At 41.7% G+C, this 16,423-nt stretch overlaps 1 protein-coding gene across 1 annotated transcript in view; it reads left to right on the plus strand.

The window, feature by feature from the left end:
* Positions 1-16,423, plus strand: part of LOC115226739 — a 173,053-nt gene that overhangs the window by 109,424 nt on the left and 47,206 nt on the right. The gene's annotated exons all lie outside the window — the stretch shown is intronic.

Genomic DNA, 16,423 nt, shown 5'->3' on the forward strand with positions numbered 1-16,423 from the left:
ACCAAGGTGCCACATGAAAGGCATTGGTGTGGGTGCTAGTGACACATGGAAAGCACTGGTGATGGTTCCACTTCAGCACCCAGTGCATTCTGTAAGGTGGTTGGCGTTAGGGAGAGCATCCATCCATAGACACCAAGCCAAAGCGGACAATCGGAGCCTGGAGCAGCTCCTGGACTTACCAGTTCCTGTCAAGCCATCCAACCCATGCAAGCACGGAAAACGGAGGCTAGATGATGATGATGATGATGATGATGAGGGGTTACAGCATAAGGGAAGGAGCCAGAGCAGATCATGTTTCTTGCTGTAGAAGAAGAACAACAACATGCTTTCTCAAATCTTAAAAGAGAGGATGGAGACGACCAATCAGGTTGGAGCTGGGAAGAGAGAAACCGAGTGGTGATGAGATGTCATGGTTGGAGGGGCAAAGTAGAGGCTGAGCCGAAACGAGATGGAACTGAAGATAAAAGAATGTGGGGGGGGGAAGAGGTTGCAAGAGGGTTTGGCGGGAGGGGTGTGACTATAATGAGTGGAGAACAGGTACCAAGGGGTGGATAAAGAGGTAGAGACCAATGAAATATGTGAGTGAAAGGCAAAGCAATACTAGTATAGAGATACAGTGGTGAAGGAGAAGGATAAGGGATGAGGGAGAGAGAGAGAGATGATGTGTAGTTTGTATAGGTAGCCAGAGTGTGGGGACGGGGGAGAGTGAAACGTACAGTGGTAGAGAAGGAGATAATTTGGTGGGTCAGAGGGAAAGAATGATCAATGTAAAATGTGGATGGAGAGAACAGCGAAAGGATTAATGGTGGATATCAAGTGGAATGGTTGTGGGCAGTTGAGAAAAACGAGTCAGATGAAGGAGAAGCTGCAGGTACAAAGATGATGGGGGAACTCATACATCGATACACCAAATTATCTCTCCTCCCCTACCACCATTCCATTCACTGAACCTTTCAAAGGAGATGACAAAGCATCAAGATATCTAGTGGAGGTGTCTTAATAGGGAAATTGGGCAAAGGGACCAGTTGTGTGTGTGTCTGTGTGTATTGTCATCGTCATCTTTTAACATCTGTTTTTCATGCTGGCATGGGTTGGACGGTTTGACCAGAGCTGGCAAGCAGAAGAGCTGCACCAGGTTCCAGTCTGGTTTGGCCCTTTCTATGGCTGGATGTCCTTCCTAATGCCAACCATTTTTTACAGAGTTTGTTGAGTGGTTTTAATGTGACACTGGCACGAGCACTTTTACGTGGCACTGACTCTTGCAGGCCAACCCTTTTCATCAGCAGGGAACGGCCTTAACACTTCTGCACCAGATACCTCGGTCCTTTGTCACCTCATCTGAAGGGTTCAGTGAATGGGGAGAGAGAGAGAGAGAGAGAGAGACGTATGGTGTATACATACACAGTGTCTAGAACTTAGTTTTACCAATTTCAGAAGGTCTTTTCAAGTTCCTATTGCCAGTTCTCCCCATCCTTTGTCATCACCTCTATGGAGTTCCAGACCCGGAGATCAGCCTCCATCACCTCACTCAATGCCATCCTAAGTGACCAGCATTTCTTTATACAGTTACCCTCATCCATATGAATACATATACACATAGACTCACAGACAGACAATGTTGCCAAACTGTTAATGTTATCAAATGTACAGGTCCTGAAGAACACATTTCTAAATATTGCTGCATCCTCTGCAATTATCAATTACCATTCCAAAGTCTTCACAACAAACTGCTTCCACTCTGTGTCTAACCCTGTATAAATAGAGGTCAGCCAGGGAACAGGAAAGAGCTGCTTGACCCCATCGAGAGGTCACAACTTCAATACTACAGACATGTGATTAGAATATAGTGGGGACATAATTGCAAAATGGATCCTCCAAGAGAAGCCAAAAAGCAGGAGAACAAGACTAGCAGTCACAGATGGTCCTGCTAGGGAAGCTAGCAAGAAAGTCTAGTGATGACTGCTTCTGCTAGGACCCCATGAAAGTTTCTACCCCACCCAGGAATATGGACTGAGATAACACACACATCCATATTCCTTTCTACTATAGGCACAAGGCCTGAAATCTGGATTGACCCCCAGTGCGTAACTGGTATTTAATTTATCCAAAGAGAGAGGTTTGGAGATGCCACTATGAAAGGTTGCTGAATAAAGAAAATGAATGGGATGAAGAGAGTCTGCCGAATGTCGACCCAACAGAGGGACCAGCTATCCGAGTTGACAGTTCCTTGGTAGTTAAGGCAATTAGAAGCATGAAGACAGGGAAAGCCCCAGGCCCATCAGGAATTACTGCTCAACATATCTGGTAGTGTCAGCTATAGCCTAGTCACCCGTATAGTTAACCAGGTGATACACGAAGAAGTCATTCCCAATGACTGGTGTAGCAGCATACTAGTCAACTGCTACAAAGGTAAAGGTGATGCCCTAGATACAAATAATTATAGAGGTATCAAGCTGTTGGATCAGATAATGAAGGTTACGGAGAGGGTCATAGCCCAACTAATTAGAGAGAGAGTAATTAGAGATGCAGTTTGGGTTCGTGCCAGGGAAAAGTACTACTGATGCTATATTCCTGGTAAGACAGCTGCAGGAGAAATACCTAGCCAAAGGCAAGCCCCTATACCTGGCTTTTGTTGATATGGAGAAAGCCTTCGACAGGGTCCCCCGATCCCTTATCTGGTGGTCAATGAGGAAACTAGGGATAGATGAAAGGTTAGTGAGAGCTGAACGAGCCATTAACAGGGACACTGCTAGTAAGGTGAGGGTTGGCAACGAGTACAGTGAAGAATTCCGGGTAGAGGTTGGGGTCCACCAAGGTTCAGTCCTCAGTTCCCTCCTATTTATCATAGTCCTCCAAGCAATAATGGAGGAATTCAAGACAGGATGCCCCTGGGAGCTCCTCTATGCTGATGACCTTGCTCTAATTGCTGAGTCTCTATCAGAACTGGAGGAGAAGTTTCAGGTGTGGAAGCAAGGTTTAGAATCGAAGGGCCTTAGAGTCAACCTAGCTAAAACCAAAGTCCTAATAAGTAGGAAGGTAGACAAATCATAAACACCTTCAGGTAGATGGCCCTGCTCGATCTGTAAGAAAGGTGTAGGTAGAAACTCTATAAGATGCACCAAGTGTAAGCTATGGACACATAAGAGGTGCAGCAATGTCAAAGGAAGGCTAACTAGGAAGATAGTTTTTCTATGTGGCAGATGCTCGGGAGTATCAAACACTGAAAATACGCAGAGACCATCTTCCGCCACATTCCAGGGAGAAAAACTAGAAATAGTTGATAGCTTCTGTTACCTCGGTGACCAAGTCAGCAGCGGGGGTGGATGTGCTCGCAAGAAATGAAGCCAGTATGGTCCGATGGATGTGTAATGTCAGTGTTCATACTCGACAGAGTGTAAGTACTTTGAGAGAAAAGTTGGACCTAAGAAGCATCAGTTGTAGTGTGCAAGAGAGACGTTTGCACTGGCATGACCATGTGGCGAGAATGGATGAAGATAGTTGTGTGAAAAAGTGCCACAACCTAGTGGTTGAGGGAACCTGTGGAAGAGGTAGACCCAGGAAAACCTGCGATGAGGTGGTGAAGCACGACCTTCGAACTTTAGGTCTCACCGAGGAAATGACTAGAGACCGAGACCGTTGGAAGTATGCTGTGCGTGAGAAGCCCCGGCAGGACAAGTGAGGCCATAATCCCATGGGCCCTACCTGGGATGTAGCCAGCCCACTTATGTGTTCCTTTCCTTCTTGGGACACAAAACTCCATTTGTGAAGACCTGTTGAGGCAAGTGAAAATCAAAATCATAATCTATTGACATAGTGGAATTCGTAGCTGTGATACCAGTGCCGGTGGCACGTAAGAGTACCATGCAAATGTGGCCGTAGCCAGCGCCGCCCTGACTGGCACGTAAAAAGCACCCACTACACTCACAGAGTGGTTGGCGTTAGGAAGGGCATCCAGCCGTAGAAACACTGCCAGATCAGACTGGGCCTGGTGCAGCCTTCTGGCTTCCCAGACCCCAGTTGAACCGTCCAACCCATGCTAGCATGGAAAGCGGACGTTAAACGATGATGATGATGATGATGTTATTATTATTATTGAAGCAGTGAGCTGGCACAATAGTTAGTGTGCTGGACAAAATGCTTAGCAGTGTTTCGCCTGGCGCTAGGTTCTGAGTTCAAATCCTGCCAAGGTTAACTTTACCTTTCATCCTTTTGGGGTTGATAAAATAAGTACCAGTTGAACACTGGGGTCAATAAAATCAATTCATCCTTTCCAACAAGACTGCTGCCCTTGTGGCAAAATCTGGAACCATTTTTATTATATTATTATTATTATTATTATTGGTATTAAATAATGGTCGGTGTTGATGTTGTTGACATTGTCTCTCAAAGCGAAGAGACTGACCCATTTAAGGCTGGTCTTAAACCGTGGCTTTCTGTGGGAGGAACTAGGGTGATGGTGGCGGTAGTGTATACAATATAGGGAGAGAGAGAGGGTGGGGTGAGTTGGAAATGAATGAGTGGAAGACAGGATGGTCACAGTTGGAACATCTATGATCATAGGTTTGCTGGAGTTAAACAACAAGGAAGGATACATTAAATGATGTTCTCCTAGATACACTATGTCTGAATAAACCTAAATATACATTTCAGTTTTTATGCGAGGAAAAAGGTTTTAGGGCGGGGAAGAAGGGTTTGGTCTCTGATTGTTCTTCAAGTTCTTAAATAATTTTCTTCTTTTTTCTTCTGAACTGTTTCCAGGGTTTCACATATGTGGCGCCATCTGTCTTCACTGAATTACTCAAATCAAAGTCTCCACGTCGTCAACTGATGGCTGGTTTCCGTGGACCAACAAGGTAAAGCTAAAACCACCACCGTGTATATAACATGTGTATATCTCAGTTTCTCCCTTCAAATATTCATTTATTTATACACACATGTATGTTTGTGTGTATATATATATACATATAACATAGAGAGAGAGAGATACATATGTATAGGAGAATAATGTTATAACTTCGTTTTATAACTTTGTTAAACCGAAGAATAAAAATAAAAGTATATATGTATACACATACACACTCATATATATGTATAGATATGTACACATACATGCAGATATACATACATATATGTATGTATAAGATGTCTACACATGCATATATATATATACACACACACTCACATACACATATATACATATACATACAGACATTTACAGGATAGAAAAGCAAAACTTGGAAAAGCCAAAAAGAATTTGGAAATGTTTATTTGTAGATGGAAGGGTCAACATTAAGCAAGATTATTTATCCTTAAGTTATTGCTGCCAATAATAGAGAGTCTGCTCTAATGTGACCCCCAATATTGTCTGTCACCAATTGGATATGGCATCTGAAGTTTGGGCAATTTGGCCCATTCTTTCTTCAAAACTCTGTTGGTAGACTGCTCTAAAGTGCCTCAACTAGAATAGTCCAGTGGATTCGAGTCGGGGCTGGAGAAGGGCTACGAATCAGCAAAATTGTCCCTTCATTGCTTTTGTACTTCCTTTGCTGTATGAGCAGGTGTTCCATCCTGAATCTACATATAATTACGTTTAGGGTAATTAGCTAATTAGGCTAAAGCAGGACATGCTATCTTCACGCTTTGTAATAGACATCAGCACCGATTCTCTCAGGAGAATGTAAAAAATGTTGGGCCATTGTTTTTCTTTTGTCATCTGATGCCACAACTGCCTCCCCCGAGCAGGATGCTTTGCTCTGTAGACACCCTTCACTTGAGATAGTGATTCAGCAATAAACCAATCGTTTCGTCTGTTCACAACAGAATCCACAGTGAAGATTTTCTCGTCAGAAACTATTTTCCACAGTGGATCCTGACCTCTTCAGGAAGGCACAACACTTTTTTTGCTCTCTCGAGCTTCCTGACTTTCATTGAATCGGTCAGGGGGTGTCTTGGAGTTGGCACAAAATGTTGCAGGATTCAATCACAGTGAACAGTATTTCTAACAGTCTTGGTATCAATTTTCATTTCAGTTGTCAGTTTTGTCAGAGATGTGGTTGGATCCTTTGAAATTTTAGATTTGAGGGCCTTCAGGTATGCTGGATCTCACTTGTTATTGGTTGCTTCAGTTTCTTCTGAATACCTCTGGTGTTATCCAAATAGTTCTTGATGTCGTAAACTGTGCTTAACGACACATTAACCAACTCAGAAATTTGCTTGATGGTCATCTCCTGCCCAGAGCAAATCAGCAATGCATTGTCTCTTTGCTCATTGAGATGACAACAGAGTTGGACTTGCACATGAGAAACCAATTGAAGTTGTTACTACGAGATTTAATACTGAAGATAAGATTATAAAATTTGTTAGAGTGAGAAGCTCTGGATCTCAGCTATTGACTCTCCCTCCCTCCCTCTCTCTCTCTATATATATATGTGTATGTGTATATAGTTATATGTTATTCAATTAAAGGTTACAACTCATGTATTAAAGTGCTACAAATAGTTTCCTGTTGAGAAAACTGAAACATAATCTTTGGGTGCAAACCACGTATCATAACAAACTAAAGAAATTGAATAATAGAAGAAACGCGAAAAAAACTGAGAAGACAGCATGAAGAAAATGTAGAGAGAAAGAAGAGAAAATGGAAAACTAAAATGTCAAAAATAAAAAGTAAAAAGGTAAAAGAGTTATCCTCCTAAGACCTTAAATGATAAGGCTGGAAAGACATCAAGTCGGTCAGGGGTAGGTGGAATTTTCCAATTTTTCAAAATATATTTATACATATGCACGCAACCACTGAAAATTTCTGACCTGGAGTTCAATAGAGAGTTAGGGATCTCTGATCTGAACAGGATCTGCGCTCTTTCAGCCAAAGTCTATATTTATTCGATCTGTTCACATAAGATATGGATTTTTCAATTACCTTCCATTTAATCCCATGTGGCGTTTCGTTATCTTTCAAACTCCATACGTAGCTAGCCAACTTAGTAGCTTTACTTTCGTCCCTCTGTTGGAAGGAGCTGATGTGATTAGCAGAGCGATTTTTCAATTCACCTTCACATAATCCAATATAGGTCTTCCTATCGCTTGTATTATGATTTCGGATTGTAGTGACTTCTGCCTATTCCTGACTGACTTCATATCTTTCCAGCCTTATCATTTAAGCTCTAAGGTGGAGAGCTCTTTTACCTTTTCTGACCTTTTTACACTCTAGTTTCTGTTTTCCACTTTCCATTTTCTGTTTTTTGCTTTCCATTGTTTACTGTCTGCATTTTCTGCACGCTGCCTTAGTTTTTTTCGAGTTCCTTTAATTATTCAATTTCTTTAGTAATGATAATTAGTTTGTGCCTGAGGAATATTTTGGAGTTTTCTCAACACATGAAACTATTAGCAGCACTTAAAGACATGTATTGTGTCCTTTAAGTAAATAGTATTCATCTCTCACCAGATGGAGTACTTTTTGTTGAATTTTCTATCACGGAACAGTACATTATATATACATATATATATATGTGTGTATGTGTGTGTGTATATAACCTTCTGTCTGTATTTATTCATGTGTATATATACATATTTCTTTTCTATATAATCATTTGTGTGTGTGTGTATGTATGTATATATATATTTTATCTGTATATATATTTATGCGTATATATGTATTCTGTATTTATTTGTGCAGTCCATCAACCATGGCCCCTTTGATGGATGGATGCCTAGCAGGACATAGCTCAATGCGAGATGACCCAGAAGCAATGGACACATCTTCTGTTGCCCTCACTCTACCAAAACGGTCTCGATCACCAGCGATAGCAGCCAGCAGCAGGGTAGACAACCCATGCCCTCCACTCGACAGTCGAGGCCCTCGTCCCAATTACCGGCGGCACTGACATTCATTCAATATAGGAAACACTTTTACTACAAACTCGTTGTTGTTCTTCTTCTTTTTTCTCTCTTGCCTTTTTTTTGTTTTTTTTTGTTTAATTCGATTCCTCTGACTCTTGAGATTTTTATTCATTTATATATACACCCACACGCACACATATGTATATATGCATGCGTATGTATGCATTCTCTCTCTGTATATATATATATATATGTGTGTGTGGTGTGTGTATCTATGTATATATGTAGTGAGTGGAGGAACATGGCTCAGTGGGTAAGGTATTCAGTTAATGATCAGAAGCTCATGAGTTCAATCTTCACTGGCACGTCCTTGAGCAAGACACTTTATTTCACATTGGCAAAAATGAGTTGTACTCACAATTCAAAATGGCCAGCCTTGTCACATTCTGTGTCACTCTGAACTTTGCTGATAACTGTGCTAAGAGTAAACATGTCTGTGGTGCACTCAGCCACTTGCATGTCAATTTCACGTGCAGTCCGTTCCGTTGATTGGATCACCTGGATCCGTTTTTGTAACTAACAGAGTCCCAAGAACCCACTGCACTCTCGGAGTGGTTGGCATTAGGAAGGGCATCCAGCTGTAGAAACAGTGCCAGATCAGACTGGAGTCTGGGGCAGCCTCCTGGCTTCCCAGAACCGTCCAACCCATGCCAGCATGGAAAACGGACATTAAACGATGATGATGATGTTATATGTATGTAAGTATATCTTGTATTTAGAGCTGAGGCTATGTGGGTGAGAAGTCCGCTTCCTAACCATGTGGTTTCAGGTTCAGTCCCACCGCATGGTACCTTACAGCAAAGGCCTGCTACAATAGCCCTGGGGCAATCAGTGATTCATCAGTGGATTTGGTAGATGAAAACTGAAAGAGGCCACACACACACGTGTTTGTGTGTGCATGAAAGAGGATTTCTGTCTGCTTATGTGTATATAAATGTGTGTGTGTGTGCTAACGTATGCATTATGGAGAAGGAAAAGAGAAGGAAGAAAAAGAAATGAAAGTGATTAAGGGAAAGAAGGAGGGAGAGAGTTGTGCGTGAATGTGGCTGTTGCATGCATGTGCAGGTCTGTGCATATAATCTCATTCATGTGAATGTGTGTGAGGAAGGTATGGGCAGTGTGTGTGTGTGAGAGAGAGAGAGAGACTGTCTGACATATATATGATGTGTGTGTGTGAATGTCACGGGGTGGAGACATGTTGTATGGGGAGCAGTCCCAAGAAGGTGTGTGGTGAGTTGAGACCAAATGGTGTACGAGTCAGTAGTGAGAAGATGAAACATTGTGCCATGCGAAATCTAGGAGCTAAGGATCTGTTGAGCAACATTAAGCTGAACATTCAGGTGTTGTGTAAAGTGGTTCGCTGAGCAGAGATGACAGGAAAGGAGTGTTTGTTTCTAGAGATGGATATCTTATAAGTATTTGGTGAATCGATCCACTAGACAATGATGACCGGTTTGGGCAGTGTATAAAGCCCCACAAGGAGTGCATTTGATGCAGTAGATGACATTCGTGATGGTGGAGGAGAAAGAGTTAAGGATGCCTTTACTTAGATATGTGTATAAGAGCGAGGTGCTGAGAAGGTCCTGGATTTAAGGGTATCGGGGAAGGACTGGTTGGTGGCCCAACCTTCCAAGTATTTTCACAGGGATTAGGAAAACAAAAAGGGAATATGTTCAATGAAATCGTCCTCTTGTATTTTGTTTTACCGAAAACAAGGAACTTTACGCCTTCCAACATGTGTGTGTATGTGTGTAGCTATATCTACATCTGCCTCTCTTTCTCTGTGTGTATATATATATATATATATATATATATATATATACACGTGTGTGTGTGTGTACTTTTGCACATGTTTCAATGCAAATCCATGCACCGAGACATGCATACAGGAGTGTATACACACATGAATGCACATGTATAAAGATGTACAAATGTTGACAAAAATATCTGCAGATAGCTTTAGACATATGTAAGCACACACACACACACAACATATATGTAAATTCATATGAAAACATGTCCTTACGTGCTTCTTGGTTTTACATCCAGCTTTTCTACGTTAGCATGGGTCAGGTGGATATATTATTGAGTCACCGTTTTACACCTGGATGGCCTTTCTATTGTTACCTGGTTTTTAATAAATGGATCGGTTATTCCATGCACCTTTGAAGGTGCCAGCAGATGGTTTGTTGAAGTAAACGACTCTTTGGGAAATACATATATATGCATATTTACACAGGTAAGAACCACCCATTACACTCCAGGAGTGGTCAGCATTAGGAAGGGCATCCAGCTGTAGAATCCATGCCAAATCAGACTGGAACCTGGTGAAGCCCTCCAGCTTACCATTTCCTGTCAGACCATTTAACCCATGCCAGCCAAATGATGATGATGATGATAGAAGCTAAGAAAAATCGTGACCATCCATACATACAGGCTGTCCTTTATGTCCATGCCCCCACGCCCTCTCGATGAGTCTTTGTCTTGCGGGTACCAGTGCCACATAAAATGCATTCGTGCCAGAGGCACATAAGGAGCACCAGTAAAGTGGTTGGCGTCATACAGCCATAGAAACCATGCCAAAAGAAACAATTGGGGCCTGACCAGCTCCTGTCCAAACTTCCAGCCATGCCAGCATGGAAAGCATGTTAAACGACGACAGAGGAGGAAGAACATGTGTCTGGACGTGTGAATATAACTACAAACACCTACAATAAGCCTAAAATGTGGTTGTCAGTGAATGTTGGGGGTGAGAACATAGATTGTTCAAGTGAAACATTAATCATTAGCTAGTTTTATGCGTCAATCAGAAGAATGTGGTTGTTTTACTCGTAAGGTAAGGAATAAAGTATAATGAGTTATTGGTGATTGAGATGGAACACAACTGACTGTTTGTAAAACTATGAACATAAAACAGGTAAGTATATATGGGTTAAGGAACAATGTTTCTTCCATTGAAAGCACTTAGGGAAATGCCACACTCAAGACATCCAGGTTTCCATTGAAATTACAGAAAGAAACATTGGGAACCCGAGAATAAAAGAAGCTATTTTAATTAACAAGTACAACCCTCATATTGGTTTCAAATTTTGGCACAAGGCCAGCAATTTCTGAGGAGGTTATAAGTCAATTACATCGACCCCAAAGATTTACCAAAGAATTTTGTAAATTCAACTACTTTTTACTCATACATACACACACATATATAATTATATATAAATGCTTTAAATATTCCTTCTAATGCCAAAAGCTGTGTCCTCAAAGGCGTTGTGAGTTATCTCCACAACTGAGAAGTTACTCTTCAGCTTCTCCTTATATCTGAGCCATGGTCAACCAACATTCTGTGCCACTATCTCAGCTGGCTGTAAATGATAACCTTGGGTATTCTTTCGTCATTCATTTTGAGGATATGCCCAGCCCAGCACAACTGCGAATGCTTAAGGAGGCTCTCGATTCTACCAATCTTACACTTGCTAAACAAATCAACATTATATATCTCTATACATCTGCCAAAACCTTACAAGCAACAACATGCCAATTCAAACCGAACATATTTAGTGAGGTATCTTCTTTAAAACAAGACACCTGATAAGATGCATCTGCACCAGGGGATGCAACACAACCGGTTGTAAAGTATTCCACTAAGAAAGGACCAATCCAAGATGGTTCCTTTTTCCCTCAGACATATATATACATACACACGCACACACACATATATATATATATTTTTTTACTAGTTTCAGTCATTTGACTGCAGCCATACTAGAGTACGACCTTTAGTCAAACAAGTCGACTCCAAGATTTATTCGTTGTAAGCCTAGTAATTATTCTATTGAACTTTCTTACCAAACCGCTAATTATGGGGACATAAACACACCACCATCAGTTGTCAAGTGATGATGGGGTGATAAACACTCACACACACAAATACATTATATATATATGTTATATATAATATATATATATATATATAATATATATATATATATATACGTACGATGGTTTTCTTTCAGTTTCCATCTATGAAATCCACACACAAAGCTTTGATTGGCCCAAGGCTATAGTAGAAGACACTTGCCCAATGGTGCTATGCAGTGGGACTGAACCCGGAACCATGTGGTTGAGAAGCAAACTTCTTACCACTCAGCCACTTCTGTGCCTATATATATATATATAAATAAGAAAATGGAGGAACAAATTCATTTCGATCATCAACTTACGGATATTACAATTTCATATTATTTATTAATTATACAAATAGGAACATGAAAATGGAACAAAACAATATACATCAATATGCAAATTAATAATAAAATATATGTAAATGTTTATATATATATATATATATATATATATATATATATATATATATATATGTATATATATTGTTATGGACCTCCGAAAGTTGCTACGGAATCCCACCTGCCGTCGCTCGAACTCGAACCCGGGATCCCAACAAGTCAAGCGACGACGATTGACCAGGCTCGATCGATCAGCAAAAGTTCGCCACGGAACTCAGAGAGGAGAGAGATAACAACAACAACAACAGCAGCAGGAAGAGACACAGAGGCAATCGGCTTACATTTAACCTACTAGTTTATATGACTATTACAACAAATACAATGTGATACATCAGGTAGATACAAGCAACAGAATCAACAGCATGCAGATGCAATATAACAACTGCATTTAAAGAAAACACATGCAAGAAACAGGTATACAACAGATCGAAGCATTTAAACATGCAGATACAATATACACGTCGAATCAAACAAATCAATACATTATACAATGTTCATAGACAAATAATTCACGTTACAATTAACGTACACATTAACGATACGGTTTATAGTTCTTTTCTTGTCTTTTTCCTTCTTTTTTTGTAACGCGTATCAATGCAATTCAATTGTTCCTTATGACACATCAACAAGTCCTTTACTCACTTCTGTAACAGTTCGTTATAATCTCTTTACATAATTCACATATCAACATACAATTAAACACATACCGTCCAACAGCCAATGCCTCACACTGTAGTCCATCTCTATTAGCTGTTTAATCCTATGTGTATATCCTCCTCAACCCCTCATCCTCTCACTGTCTCCTGTCGTTCTCAACACTGTCCTGTCACTATCTCGCCTGTCATCTCTCATGACTGTGTGTCTGTCTTTCTCTGCGCTTCCCTCTCGCATCTTACTACCCCAATCTCTCGGATGGAACTCTCAACTGCCTTTTCATCTCTCACAGCAGAAACAACTTGCTCTGTCCTCGACTTCCGGCCGACTGTGTTTACAGCTCAAAGTTCCTCCCTTTTAAGGGGTATTTACAACGAACTCTCCCTGACCGGCACAAGGCCAAAGGTCCCCTAAAAGCTCATTACTCCTTCGTGAATCCGACAGAACAATCGGTTTATCCCAAAGTAGGTCGCAACCAACTGTCCTTAAGTTGAACTCAACAATATATATGTGTATATATGTGTATATGTGTATATATATATATGTGTGTGTATATGTATATAAATATGTGTATATATGTATATATATATTTATATGTATATATATATTTATATTTATATTCGTTTTTCTTGTTTCAGCTCAGAGCTGATGCACCGCTGTTTTATGCTACACTGTTATTACGAAGAGCCTCCTCTAATATGTCGCACTTGGTGAAGAATGGAGTTTGATACAGCTACTCTCATTTGCACCTCTTGCCGTGAGGTAGGTTCATCTGGGACTCTCGACAGGTAGCTGTCCAGCTTTGATTTAAAACCCACTACATCTACTTTGTGTAAGTTCCTCAGACTCTTTGAGAGAATATTAAAAAGCTGTGGGCCCTTGAAACCCAGGCTATTGCAGAAGCTGGTCCTGAAGCGTGATGGCATTGCTGGGATCTTTGGCACTATGCTTTGTTGTCCCGTTCTAGCAAAGGTGTAGCTTATAATGCCAAATTTTGGCACAATTCCTTCCAGGATCTTCCGGATATATATTACTGCATACCTCTCCCGTCTTCTCTCCAGGGGTAGAGTCTTAGCTGTTTCAACCTTTCCCAGTATCTGAGCTGTTACAAAGAGACGATCTTCTTCGTGAATCTCCTCTGGATTGCTTCAAGGTCCACTGTTAATTTCACAATGGTTGCTGACCATAGCTGTGAGCAGTAATCCAGGCTGCTGAGGACGAATGTCCGCCAGAGGACCATCATGGTTTCCTTATCTCTGGTTCTGAATGTTCTTAGGATCCATCCAGCCAGTCGTCTGCACTTTGTCGCCATCCTGGTAATGAGCACTTGGAAAGAGGTATCCTCACTCATGTCGATACCCAGGTCCCTCACAGACTTAGGCTCTGGGATTGAAATTCCCTGTGGACCGGTGTCTCCTGTAAGTTTAATATTCAGTTTTGGATTCTGGTAGTGCAGGCCTGGAATTTTTCAGTATTAAACTGCATATTATTATCCTCAGCCCATCTGTAGATTGAGTCCAACTCCTGCTGCAGGTGTGCAACATCGCTGGGGTTCTGTATTTTCTGCGAGACTTTCGTATCGTCTGCATAGCTTGCCAGAGTGGCTATCCGGGCATTTGAGTGCATATCTGAGAGGGCCACTATAAAAAGCAGTGGTCCCAAGACAGTGCCCTGTGGAACACCACTCACTATTTGTGTGTTCATTGAGGTGGCTCCATTAACCACTACTGCCTGACTCCTATCTTTCAGGAAGTCATGTAACCACACTCCAAGTTTTCCAGCTATGCCGAGGTCACAAAGTTTGTGGCATATCATATGGTTCTCTTACGTGCCACCGGCACTGGTATCACCGCTACAATTTCTATTGATGTTGATCGATTTTGATTTTGATTTTCACTTGCTTCAACAGGTCTTCACAAGTAGAGTTTTGTGTCCCAAGAAGGAAAGGTATGCATAAGTGGACTGAGGCAATGGGTTATGGTCTCACTTGTCCTGCCGGGGCTTCTCACGCACAGCATACTTCCAAAGGTCTCTAGTCATTTCCTCGGTGAGACCTAAAGTTCGAAGGTCGTGCTTCACCACCTTATCCCAGGATTTCCCAGGTTTACCTCTTCCACAGGTTCCCTCAACCGCTAGGGTGTGGCACTTTTTCACACAACTATCTTCATCCATTCTCACCACATGACCATACCAGCGCAAACGTCTCTCTTGCACACCACAACTGATGCTTCTTAGGTCCAGCTTTTCTCTCAAGGTACTTACACTCTGTCGAGTATGAACACTGACATTACATATCCATTGGAGCATACTGGTTTCATTTCTTGCAAGCTTACGCATATCCTCAGCAGTCACGGCCCGTGTTTCACTGCCATGTAGCATGGCTGTTTGTACACATGCGTCATACAGTCTGCCTTTTACTCTGAGCGAGAGGCCTTTTGTCCCTAGCGGAGGTAAGAGCTCCCTGAACTTTGCCCAGGCTATTCTTACTCTAGCAGTTACACTTTCAATACACCGCCACCTCTACTGACTTGGTCACCTAGGTAACAGAAGCTATCAACTATTTCTAGTTTTTTCCCTGGAATGTGGCGGAAAATGGTCTCTGCGTATTTCCAGTGTTTATTGCTCCAGAGCATCTGCCACATACAAAAACTATTTTCCGAGTTAGCCTTCCCTTGACGTTGCTGCACCTCTTATGTGTCCATAGCTTACACTTGGTGCATCTTATAGAGTTTCTACCTACGCCTTTTCTACAGATCGAGCAGGGCCATCTACCTGAAAGCGTTTGTGACTTGTCTACCTTACCTACTTATTAGGACTTTGGTTTTAGCTAGGTTGACTCTAAGGCCTTTCAATTCTAATCCTTGCTTCCACACCTGAAACTTCTCCTCCAGTTCTGATAGTGACTCAGCAATTAGAGCAAGGTCATCAGCATAGAGGAGCTCCCAGGGGCATCCTGTCTTGAATTCCTCCGTTATTGCTTGGAGGACTATGATAAATAGGAGGGGCCTGAGTACTGAAACTTGGTGAACCCCAACCTCTACTCGGAATTCTTCACTGTACTCGTTGCCAACCCTCACCTTACTAGCAGCGTCCCTGTACATGGCTTTCACAGCTCTCACTAACCATTCATCTATCCCTAGTTTCCCCATTGACCACCAGATAAGGGATCGGGGGACCCTGTCGAAGGCTTTCTCCATGTCAACGAAAGCCAGGTACAGGGGCTTATCTTTGGCTAGATATTTCTCCTGCAGCTGTCTTACTAGGAATATGGCATTAGTGGTGCTTTTCCCTGGCATGAATCCAAACTGCATCTCATCTAAACTAACTCTCTCTCTAATTAGTTGGGCTATGACCCTCTCCGTAACCTTCATTACTTGATCCAACAGCTTGATACCTCTGTAATTATTTGTATCTAGGGTGTCACCTTTACCTTTGTAGCAGTTGACTATTATGCTGCTACACCAGTCATTGGATATGACTCCTTCGTGTATCACCTGGTTAACTATACGGGTGACTAGGCTATAGCCGACACTACCAGATATGTTGAGCATCTCTGCAGTACCTCCTGA

This window comes from Octopus sinensis, linkage group LG30 (assembly GCF_006345805.1).
Source record: "Octopus sinensis linkage group LG30, ASM634580v1, whole genome shotgun sequence".
In the NCBI taxonomy this organism is placed as follows: Eukaryota; Metazoa; Mollusca; class Cephalopoda; order Octopoda; family Octopodidae; genus Octopus; species Octopus sinensis.